This window comes from Panicum virgatum, chromosome 1N (genome assembly GCF_016808335.1).
Source record: "Panicum virgatum strain AP13 chromosome 1N, P.virgatum_v5, whole genome shotgun sequence".
NCBI classification, from domain to species: domain Eukaryota; kingdom Viridiplantae; phylum Streptophyta; class Magnoliopsida; order Poales; family Poaceae; genus Panicum; species Panicum virgatum.
In genome coordinates this window covers 33,249,585-33,260,273 of record NC_053145.1, presented here as the reverse complement: position 1 = coordinate 33,260,273, position 10,689 = coordinate 33,249,585, and positions in this window count along the sequence as shown.

The following is a 10,689-nucleotide window of genomic DNA, read 5'->3' as shown; positions in this document are numbered from 1 at the left end:
GTTTGTTTTTGTTTGTTTTTACTTCTTTTTTAAAATTGGATTTCATTTGTTAATTTAGTTAATAAAATTATGATTCCAAAAATTATGGAACAAAATTTCTTATCTCTATATAAACTTGATACACGCAACAAAAATAATTAAATTTTATTCAAGTGATTGTGTCAACGAAATATCTAACTTTTTTGAAATCATATTTGTTATTTTTACCATGCAAAAATATATTAGGTGAACAAATTTTTTCAAACTGTTGCTTTTCAACAGAAAGTGGATTCTATCATGATATTAACGTTTAAAAAGTGAATTTTAGATAAAATTAAGCAATTTCATGATATTAATGAGTAGTGTGTGAGTTTGAGAGATAGTGTGTGTGTTAGTAAGATTGTGTGTGTTAGTGAGAGAGTATAGTGTGTTAATGTGAATGTAATTTCATGAAATAAATAAAATTAGTTGAGTAATCCATTATTGAATGAAAATTATAATTGAGTCTGGTAATTAAGTGAAAATATAAAAAATAATATATATATAACACATAAAGTATAATTGTACAGTACATATATAATAAAAGTATTCGAATTGCGATTACGTTTTTATACAATAATATAAAATGATTCAAGTACATGAAGGATTAGCGGTAACAGACTTTCTCTTCACAAATGTCCCTTGATTATGATCACGGCGCAAGTATGGAGCATCATCATTGGCTAGCAGGATGCATGGATCAGCATTTACTTCGAAAGGTGGAATGGCAACAAAATTGTTATATTCTTCTGACAAGTCTGTCTTGTCCTCCACTCCAACGATGTTTCTCTTTCCTGATAGAACTATGTGTCGCTTAGGCTCATCCTTGTGCTTGTTTATCCCCTTCTTTGGCTTGCTGGACATGTCCTTAATGTAGAAAACCTGAGCGACATCCTAGGCTAGGACAAATGGCTCGTCTCTATACCCAAGATTGTTGAGATCAACTATTGTCATACCATACTCATCTTTTATTACCCCTCCTCTAGATAGCTTAACCCATTGGCAACGAAATAGAAGCACCTTGAAATTGGGACTGTAATCCAGCTCCCATATCTCTTCAATGTAGCCGTAATATGTGTCCTTTTTTCCATTATTGTGCGTGGCATCCATACGAACACCGTTGTTTTGGTTGGTACTCTTTTTATCTTGGACTTTCGTATAAAATGTGTTCCCATTTATCTCGTACCCTTGGTATGTTAAGATATTCCAAGATGGTCCCCTAGCCAATAAGAACAGTTGTTCACTTATATCCATGTTATGCATTAGATGCTTCCGCAACCAGCTGCAGAAAGTATTCATGTGCTCACGTGAAATCCATGCCTCAGACTTTTCCAGGAAATTGGAGAGCAGAATTTTCTTGTGTTCCTCGATATATGGGTCAACTAAGGATGATTGTTGAAGAACCGTATAATACACTTTCTTCAATGAGAAATCATCTGTGTAGACATAAGATTTCGTTCCTAATGTACCCTTTCCAGTTAGTCTCCCCTCATATCGCGATTCAGGGACTCCAATCGGTTTAAGGTCATCAATAAAGTCAACACAAAAGTCAATGACCTCCTCAGTTCCGTAGGCACTGGAAATGCTTCCTTCTGGATGAGCTCGATTACGAACACATTTCTTGAGTACCCCCATGAACCTTTCGAATGAGAACATGTTGTGTAGAAATACTGGTCCGAGGATATCAATCTCTTTCACAAGGTGCACAAGAAGATGTGTCATGATGTTGAAGAAAGATGGTGGAAATATCAGCTCAAAGCCAACAAGACATTGCACCACATCGTTTTGCAGCTTTATCAAATTCTCCGGGTCAATTATCTTCTGAGAAACTGCGTTGAGGAAGGTACATAGCTTCATGATGGTTAACCGGATGTTATCAAGCAGAATCCCCCGCAGCACAACCGGAAGAAGTTCGGTCATAAGCACATGGCAGTCATGGGACTTGAGATTTGTAAATTTCTTCTCTGCCAAATTTAAGATTCCTTTTATATTGGATGAGTATCCAAATGGAACCTTTATACTACTCAAGCAGTCAAACATGGTTTCTTTCTCTTCCTTGCTAAGAGTATAGCTGGCAGGACTTAAGTATTGTCGTCCATTATTTCGCTATTGTGGATGTAAGGCATCTAGTTCTTCCATACGTTGCAATTCTTGACGTGCTTCTACTGTATCTTTTATCTTTCCGTACACTCACAAGAATGCTATCAGGTTGACACAAAAATTCTTCGTGAGGTGCACCACATCAATTGCATGATGAACATCTAAGACTTCCCAATATGGTAGCTCCCAAAATATAGATTTCTTCTTCCACATGGGCGCCATTCCGTTTTCGTTCGGAACAGGTTGGCTACCAGATCCCTTTCCAAAAATAACTTCTAGATCTTTTACCATGTTGAAGACGTCTTTACCACTATGGTGCATCGTTTTGTTCGGTGGTCCGCTTGGCCTTTGAAATGCTTGCCCTTCTTTCGTACCGCATGACTGATGGGAAGAAATTGACGATGACCCATGTATACAACCTTCTTACAGTGATTCAACCATATATTATCGGTATCATCTAAACAGCGTGTGCATGCTTTGTATCCCTTGTTCGAATGTCCTGACAAGTTACTAAGAGCAGGCCAGTCATTGATCGTTACGAACAGCAATGCTCGTAGGTTGAAGTTTTCCTGTTTGTATTCATCCCACATCCGTACACCTTCATCGCCCCAGAATAATAAGAGTTCTTCGACCAATGGTCTTAGGTACACATCAATGCCATTTCCGGGATGCTTTGGACTCGGGATAAGCACTGGCATCATGATGAACTTTCGTGTCATGCAGAGCCATGGTGGAAGATTGTACATACAAAGAGTCATAGGCCAAATGCTATGACCACTGCTCATCTCACCAAAAGGATTCATGCCATTCGTACTCAAACCGAACCTTATGTTTCTCGCATCCAAATCAAATTCATGGTACGTTCTGTCTATTTTTCTCCACTGCGACCCATCAGCGGGGTGTCTCAACATCGAGTCTTTCTTGCGTTCTTCTTTGTGCCATCGCATCAACTTAGCATTATCTTTATTTATAAACAGACGCTTCAAACATGGTATTATAGGCGAATACCACATGACATTTGCAGGAACTCTCTTCCGGGGAGGCTCCCGCTCGACATCTCCAGGATCATCTTTTCTAATCTTGTAATGCAATGCACTGCATACGGGACATGCATCCAAATTCTCGTACTCGCCTCGGTAGAGGATGCAGTCGTTGGGGCATGCATGTATCTTTTGCACTTCCAATACTAAAGGGCAAACAAGTTGTTTAGCTTCATAAGTTGTGGCAGGCAATTCGTTGTCCTTAGGAAGCATTTTTTAACAAGTTTGAGTAATTCACCAAATCTCTTGTTGGATACACCATTTGTCGCCTTCCATTGCAGCAACTCCAAGGTGGTGCCAAGTTTCTTCAATCCATTTTGACAATCTGGGTACAACAACTTACGGTGGTCCTCTAACAACTTCTGGAACTTCAACCTCTCCGTTTCACTCTCACAGTCTGCCTGCACATTGTGCAATGCCTGCCCCAGATCGTCGCTGGGATCATTTTCTGCTACATCTACTTCGGGCTCTTCCATGGGAATATCGTCATCGAATGCACCGATTCCAGCATTCCCGGGAAAGTGGTCGTCAAAATCTTCTTCTTCATTGTCTTCTATGGTAACCCCTTGTTCTCCGTGCTTCGTCCAACAAACATACTTCTCCATGAAACCATTTGCAAAAATGTGGCTGTGTAGGATTCTTGAAGATGAGTAATCCTTGTTATTGTTGCAATGAACACACCGGCAGCACATAAAACCATTCTGCTTGTTTGCCTCAGCCACAGACAAAAAATAATGCAGGCCATCAATGAATTCTTTCGAACGTCGGTCAGCATTGTACATCCATTGCCGGTCCATCTGCATTTTAAATAAATTGATTTGAATTCTTTACATGTATCGAATAAATAAAATATATCAAACCTAAATTAAACTAAATGTAACATAATATGAATAATTAAAAGATCTGCAATATCCATCATACATCTTGATTAATTAAAAGGAGTACTTAATCCATTACAGAACTTAACAAAGGAGTACTATACATGAAACTTAAAAATTCGGACAACAATACATAGGTTTTCAACCATCCTTGCGTTGGAGCGCAGAATGCTCTAACGGATTTCTTGCTGGCGCAGAAGAAGATGGCGGAGCTGAAACCTCCGAGTTTGGTGGTGACGAACCGTAACGCCGCAATAAATCCTCAAGATCAAACGGAGGTTCCTCGGCCCTTGCCATGCATTCTCTATATTCTTTTTCCAATTAACGGAGCGCTGCCCTATGAAAAGCACTAGGTTTTTTGGACCGACGACCTACTCGAGTTGTGCCATTCTCTCTAGAAGGACAACGATCACCCCCACCGCCGCCACTCCCTCCAGCTGCTGAAGCCATATTTTACTGAAAAATACCTTTATTTTCCACAAAATTATAAATTCTTACCATTATAATGCAAAAATTATTTACTATTACAATTACAATGATCAGATTAATAACTCTTGCAAATAACAATGAAATCATATAAAAAAGACGAAATGTATCATTAATCCTCAAGAAATCTCTAATTAATTGAAAGAAATCTCTATAACTTCTAATTACTTTGACACCCTTCTGTTCCAGGAGTACATTCTTTTCAATATCCAGAAACCCTCTAGAAGAAAAATAAACCTTTATTTCTGAAAATATATACGTCAGTAACCTCAACCCTACGGTGATGACACTGCCTTTCGGGGGGACACGGTGCGGTACAAGGATGTCACCAATCGGCCAGTCGCAGCACCAATATTTACGATTAATAGGCACAACACTTGGCACAGGCAGCGTGCTCGTTGATATGCTCTCAGTACAACAACGGCCATGCTGACTACGTCAAATGCTGTCTTCTTATCAATCGGAAGTGCTGGTGATGTGACTAGCCGATTCGGGACGTCCTTATAGCACATCGTGTATCCCCGAAAGGTAGTGCCATCACCGTTGAATGGAGATTAACGACGTATACTTGTTTCGAAATAAAGATTTTTTTAGCTTTTAGATGGTTTCAATGTGAGCCTGAATAAATACATCACTAGAGTGTCAAAATAATCCATTCATAATACAAAAAATTCTAATATACTCATTTCATTAATTCATTCATGAATACAAAAATCAACTATCCACAATATGGTCATATATACAAGTACATCACATGAAGTGTCTACACTCATTCTAAAAATTTCTACTATCTACATACTCATCTAAATCTAAAAGAAAATCACACCTACATATGCAATCTAGCTAAATGTCCACGAAATAAGCTAGCTACACATTTTCTCTTTTTCTAAAGCATGAAATGAGCTATACAAGCCAAAGGAAGAAGAGAAAAACAAGACCCAAACCTTTAGCGCCGATGGATGAACGGGGAATCAAAGATATTCACAAATGTGGTGAAGAAATGAGTAAGAACTCCTCTCTCTCCCGAGCCAAGAACAGCAAGAAACAAGTGAGCTGAATGGCTCGGGCGGGAGGAGAGGGAAGGGGATAAGGGGGCCAAGGCCTTTTGTCCCGGTTGGAGACACCAACCGGGACAAAAGGGGGGCCTTTTGTCCCGGTTGGTGGCTCCAACCGGGATAAAAGTCCACCCTTTTGTCCCGGTTGGTGGCTCCAACCGGGACAAAAGGCCCCTGTCCCCCCCCCCCCCCCCCCCCGCTGGCCCGGCTAGCCATTGGACTCGGGACAAAAGCCACCTATTGTCCCAGGCCCAAAGGCTGCCGGAACAAATGGCCTGGAACAAAGGCCTATTCTGTAGCAGTGAGGGCTTGTCAGACCCGGGGCCGGGGGCTACCTGACATAGCACAGATCAGTACCATGTGTGAGATGAGGCATATCTCATACCCATATAGACTTAGAACTAGTGGGAATGGATAGAAACAACCCAAGTAGTACTCGGATAAGCTCCTAGGCTTGTATCGATCTAGGGTTTCCATGTAACCCTACTCTACCGGCCTGTATAAGGGCGGGCAGGGACCCCTCCAACATCTCTACGCACATCGTAACCATCTAAGGCAATACAAACCACTCAATAGGACGTAGAGTATTACACAACTCGCGGCTCGAACATGTCTAAACCCTTGTGTTGCTTGCACCATCATGTTCTTGATCTTGGCGATTTCCCAAGATTATCTATCTACCCAAGGGTATCCCTATGTAGACGTGATGGTAACACTGATAGACTTCATCAATGAATTCAAGCTACCACCAGACGTTGATCCAAAAGGCATCCAAATAGCAAGAATTGTACGGTCACTACTACAGAAATGCTCATTTGTCCCGGTTGGGAAACCCTTGTTGTCCTGGTTTCCCAACCGGGAACGCTAGGCCGGGACAAAAGGGGGGTCCTTTTGTCCCGGGTCTGGCAACCGGGACAAAAGGGTGCGCCAGCCACGTGGCGCTGGCAGCACCTTTTGTCCCGGTTGGTGTTACCAACCGGGACAAAAGGTCCATTTTTTCTGTTTTCCTTTTCTCAATTCTTTTTCTATTTCAATTATACTTTTACATTTCAATTAAACTTATGTATTGGAATTCGGTATATATGATCTCCACTAATATATATATATAATATTTGTCCTAGATAGTTTTCATATATAAATTAATTCACTTATATATATATGTATACACATATCTATACATGTGAATTCCTTTACATATGAAAATGTCCAAGAAATGAGCTAACTACACATTTTCTCTATTTCTAAAGCATGAAATGAGCTATACAAGCCAAGGAAGAAGAGAAAAACAAGCCCCAAACCATTAGCGCCGATGGATGGACGGGGAATCAAAGATCTTCACAAATGTGGTAAAGAAATGAGCAAGAACTCCTCTCTCCCGAGCCAAGTACAGCAAGAACATGTGAGCTAAATGGCTCGGGCGGGGGGAGAGGGAAGGGGATAAGGGGGCCAAGGAGTTTTGTCCCGGTTGGAGACACCAACTGGGACAAAAGGGGAGCCTTTTATCCCGGTTGGTGGCTCCAACCGGGACAAAAGGCCCCTGTCCCCCGCTGGCCCGGCTAGCCGTTGGATCCGGGACAAAAGCCACCTATTGTTCCGGGCCCAAAGGCTGCCGGGACAAATGGTCTGGAATAAAGGTTTGTTCTGTAGTTGTGGGTGCAGTAAAGGCTACCCCTTGGTCGGAGAGAAACTGTACAAGCGATTTGCATCTAGAATACTCATGAAGTGTGTATCCGCTGAAGAAGGCAAGGATATCTTACGAAAAATCCACGGTGGATCCTGTGGCAACTACGCTATATCAAGAATTCTGGTCGGCAAGGCATACATATTAGGAATTTTCTAGCCAATAGCTCTAACGGATATCAATGCGCTACTACAAAAATGGAGTAACAGCGATCTTTAAAAAAGGTCTCTGGGGCGGGTAGGCTGGCGGCCCGCATCTTTTAATGGTGGTCGGGCCGCCGATCGTACAACCGCCTTAGTTAATAGTTTAACTGAGGTGGTCACCATAAGGAAATCGCCTTAGTTAAGCAAGTATTAACTGAGGCGGTTTGGTAACGCTAACCGCCTCCGTTAAAATCTTAACCGAGGTGCCACACGTAACTTTAAAACGAAACTTGCAATAGCTATTGGGTTCACCGTTTTTTATGTTTCAAGATTTGAGATCCATATTGTTTCATTTGTGTAGCTTGGGCCTCATGGGCCACTAGATTGTATTTATGATCTATCCTCAGGATGGAAAGACTGTCATATTCGACTCCTTGCATGAGACGAACAAACAAGGGTACAGGGATTTCGAACAATGTCGGTGACAGTAAGTGACGACACATTCTTTTATGCACTTGAAGTACATATCAAATTTGTTGTTGACACCAATGGTCTGCATATAGCGCTTATAGGAAATACACAGAAGACCCCAAATGCTATGATCGGAGGTCCGACCATAAGAAGCAGAAGTATGGCATAAAATTGCGCATTAGGCAACAATTCTCGGTACGTATGAAGAATCGTATGACCTACAACATCGTGCATGATATATGTGTCCTAATGACTATGTGTTACATGCATGTAGTACGCCAAGCAACCTGACGGGTTAGTCTTGTGTGGATACTATACTTGTGACTACCTCAGGTATTGCGGAAGTTATAGCCGCAGCTGGCGGCAGCTCAAAAAATCTACGGGGTGGTGGAAAAGGTGAAAGGTGAACAGAATAATCATCGATCAAACAATAGCTGACATTTGAAGTTTGTTACAGACGAATGTTGTCATGTTGACGGAAAGTTCTTTTATATATAACAAGAGCGAGCTCGCAACAAAGGCGAAGTACGCGAAGCTACGCAACTGGAGAACCGACCTCGACATGAATGACTACAAGTTACCGGATCTCTTTTGAATTTTGTGAAATTGTGTTTTTTGTGAACTATGTGAACATACATGAATGTAATATGAACTTTCTGTGTGACATGCATGCATGGACCGTAGATCGACACATGAATGGATGTAATATGTGTTTACCCTTTTATACGTGTGTCTCCTGATTTGTATGTGTTTCAAATTCAAATTAGAAATGAAATAAGCTTTCTTTTTATTTTGAAAAATCTTGACTGTGGCGGTCACTTATAATGTGAATGCCTTAGTTAGTGCTGAATAACAGAGACGGGCTTCGTAAAGGAACCTCCTCTGTTAATACCGAAAAACAGAGGCGGTTGGCCTAAAGAAACCGCCTCAGTTAAACGTTTAACTGAGGCGGTTGCCTGACTGCCTCTATAAATGCCTGAATTAACAGTGACGTTAAGTCTGAGGTGTTTGCTTTGCCCGCCTCAGTAAATGCATTATGACTGCCTCAGTTAAGTTTACTATAGTAGTGAAGACCTCGTTGGACGATGCAAAGGATGCCAATACTTTGGCAAACAAGCTCTTGTTTCAGATCAGAACCTGATTACAATCCCTTCATCCTGGCCATTCGCTTGCTAGAGCCTCGACATGATTGGGCCTCTGACAACAGTGTCAGGAAGATTTAATCAAGTGTTGGTGGTAGTAAACAAGTTCACAAGGTGGATTGAGTACAAGCCAAACCAAGATCTCGGCAGACTAGGCAGTCGATTTCATTTGTGATATTCTGTATCGCTTCGTCTTCCTGGTGGCTCCCTAAAGGCGGTTCAAGGTGCCTCACGTGCAAAAAGCGACCGAGACGCTAGTGAATGTCGGTATTTTGTAACATCTTTTCTAGATACAAGGTTACTAGACCTGTCCTGGTAATGACACCATCAATACTTGTGAAATTTCTTGGGGTAATCACTAGGAATGGGGTCAGTCATGAACCATGATTCATTCCGCAAGCGCACAGAATTACCAAAGTAGCATTTTACCCGAGAATATTTCTGGGTGTCATTTATATTTTCGCAGGGAAGGAGACGGTTAAGTTGTGTAGGCAGGTTAATGAATTGATTCTAATGGTATATTCAAGTGCATAAAATAAGGATAAAATAAATATTGAATAAAAGTAGTCATGACGAAAAAGTGATTAAGCACGTGTGCTGGCTCGCCGCCGGGACCGTCAGTCAATTACTGCAAGCAAGAAGTGATCGCGTGCGACACCCCGACAAGTAGATGCATTACTTCAGCTCCAGTGGCGGAGCCAGGGGGTGCTGGGGGTGCTCCAGCCCCCTAGTCCTATATAACCCATGGAGCCCCCCAAAGCCCCCTTACAAATTTTAACTATGAATCAAAAGGATGATGATGAAAATGAAGAAGAAGAGAAGAAAAAGAGAGGGGGAAGGAAGAAGAATAGCCCCCTAAATCCAAATTCTAGATTCGCCACTGTTCAGCTCTTGGAGCGAGGCTGTGAGCCAGCGATACGTAGCTGAGCACTGCGAGAGCCTACGAGACTCGCCCCGAGCCGAGCGCGCCCGAGCGAGCAGTAGTCCTCGTAACAGTGGGATGGCCACGCGGCATGCCGGCATGCATCTAAGCTGGGTCCCCACTGAATTTTCTTCCCTCGTTGACGCTGGACGGCAGGAGAAAACTTTCGCGATTGAGAGCAAACTTTCGCGATTGAGAGCCCAAGACAACGGAGGAAATCTGGCTCCGAAGGCCAGCAGCTATGGTCATGGGACAAATTGGGAACTGAAGGCCACGGATTTTTGTTATGCTGAAAAATAGGAAAGTGATTTAGGCATCTGGTTGAAGCATGGTTTTTTGGTTTCTACCAAAAAATGGTTTTGGAAATGTGTTATGGATATTGTTGGAGATGCTTTAGGGGCGTAGACTTGTCGGTGTGCTGTGCTGTTGTGCTTTTCCTGAGCTTTGTATGATGGCCTCTGCTTGCGGTGTTTGCTTGTGTGCCACCCGAGGTCTCTTCTCGTAGCCATGTCATTTTACTATTTCTCCTTAACAACTTTCAGGTCCATCATGAGTATGCTGATTTCTAATAGAACATGACCCCCACAAAATAATAGGAATATTCCAAAATAATTAACCTTGGCTTTTCAGCTCCTCCGAGAATCGTTTCAGCAAAAGCAAGGGCTAATCCAGAAAGTAGTAGCGAAACCAATATTTATCTGGAATATTCCAAAAAAGTGTGATTTGCATAACAATTAACAGCACTATGATTAT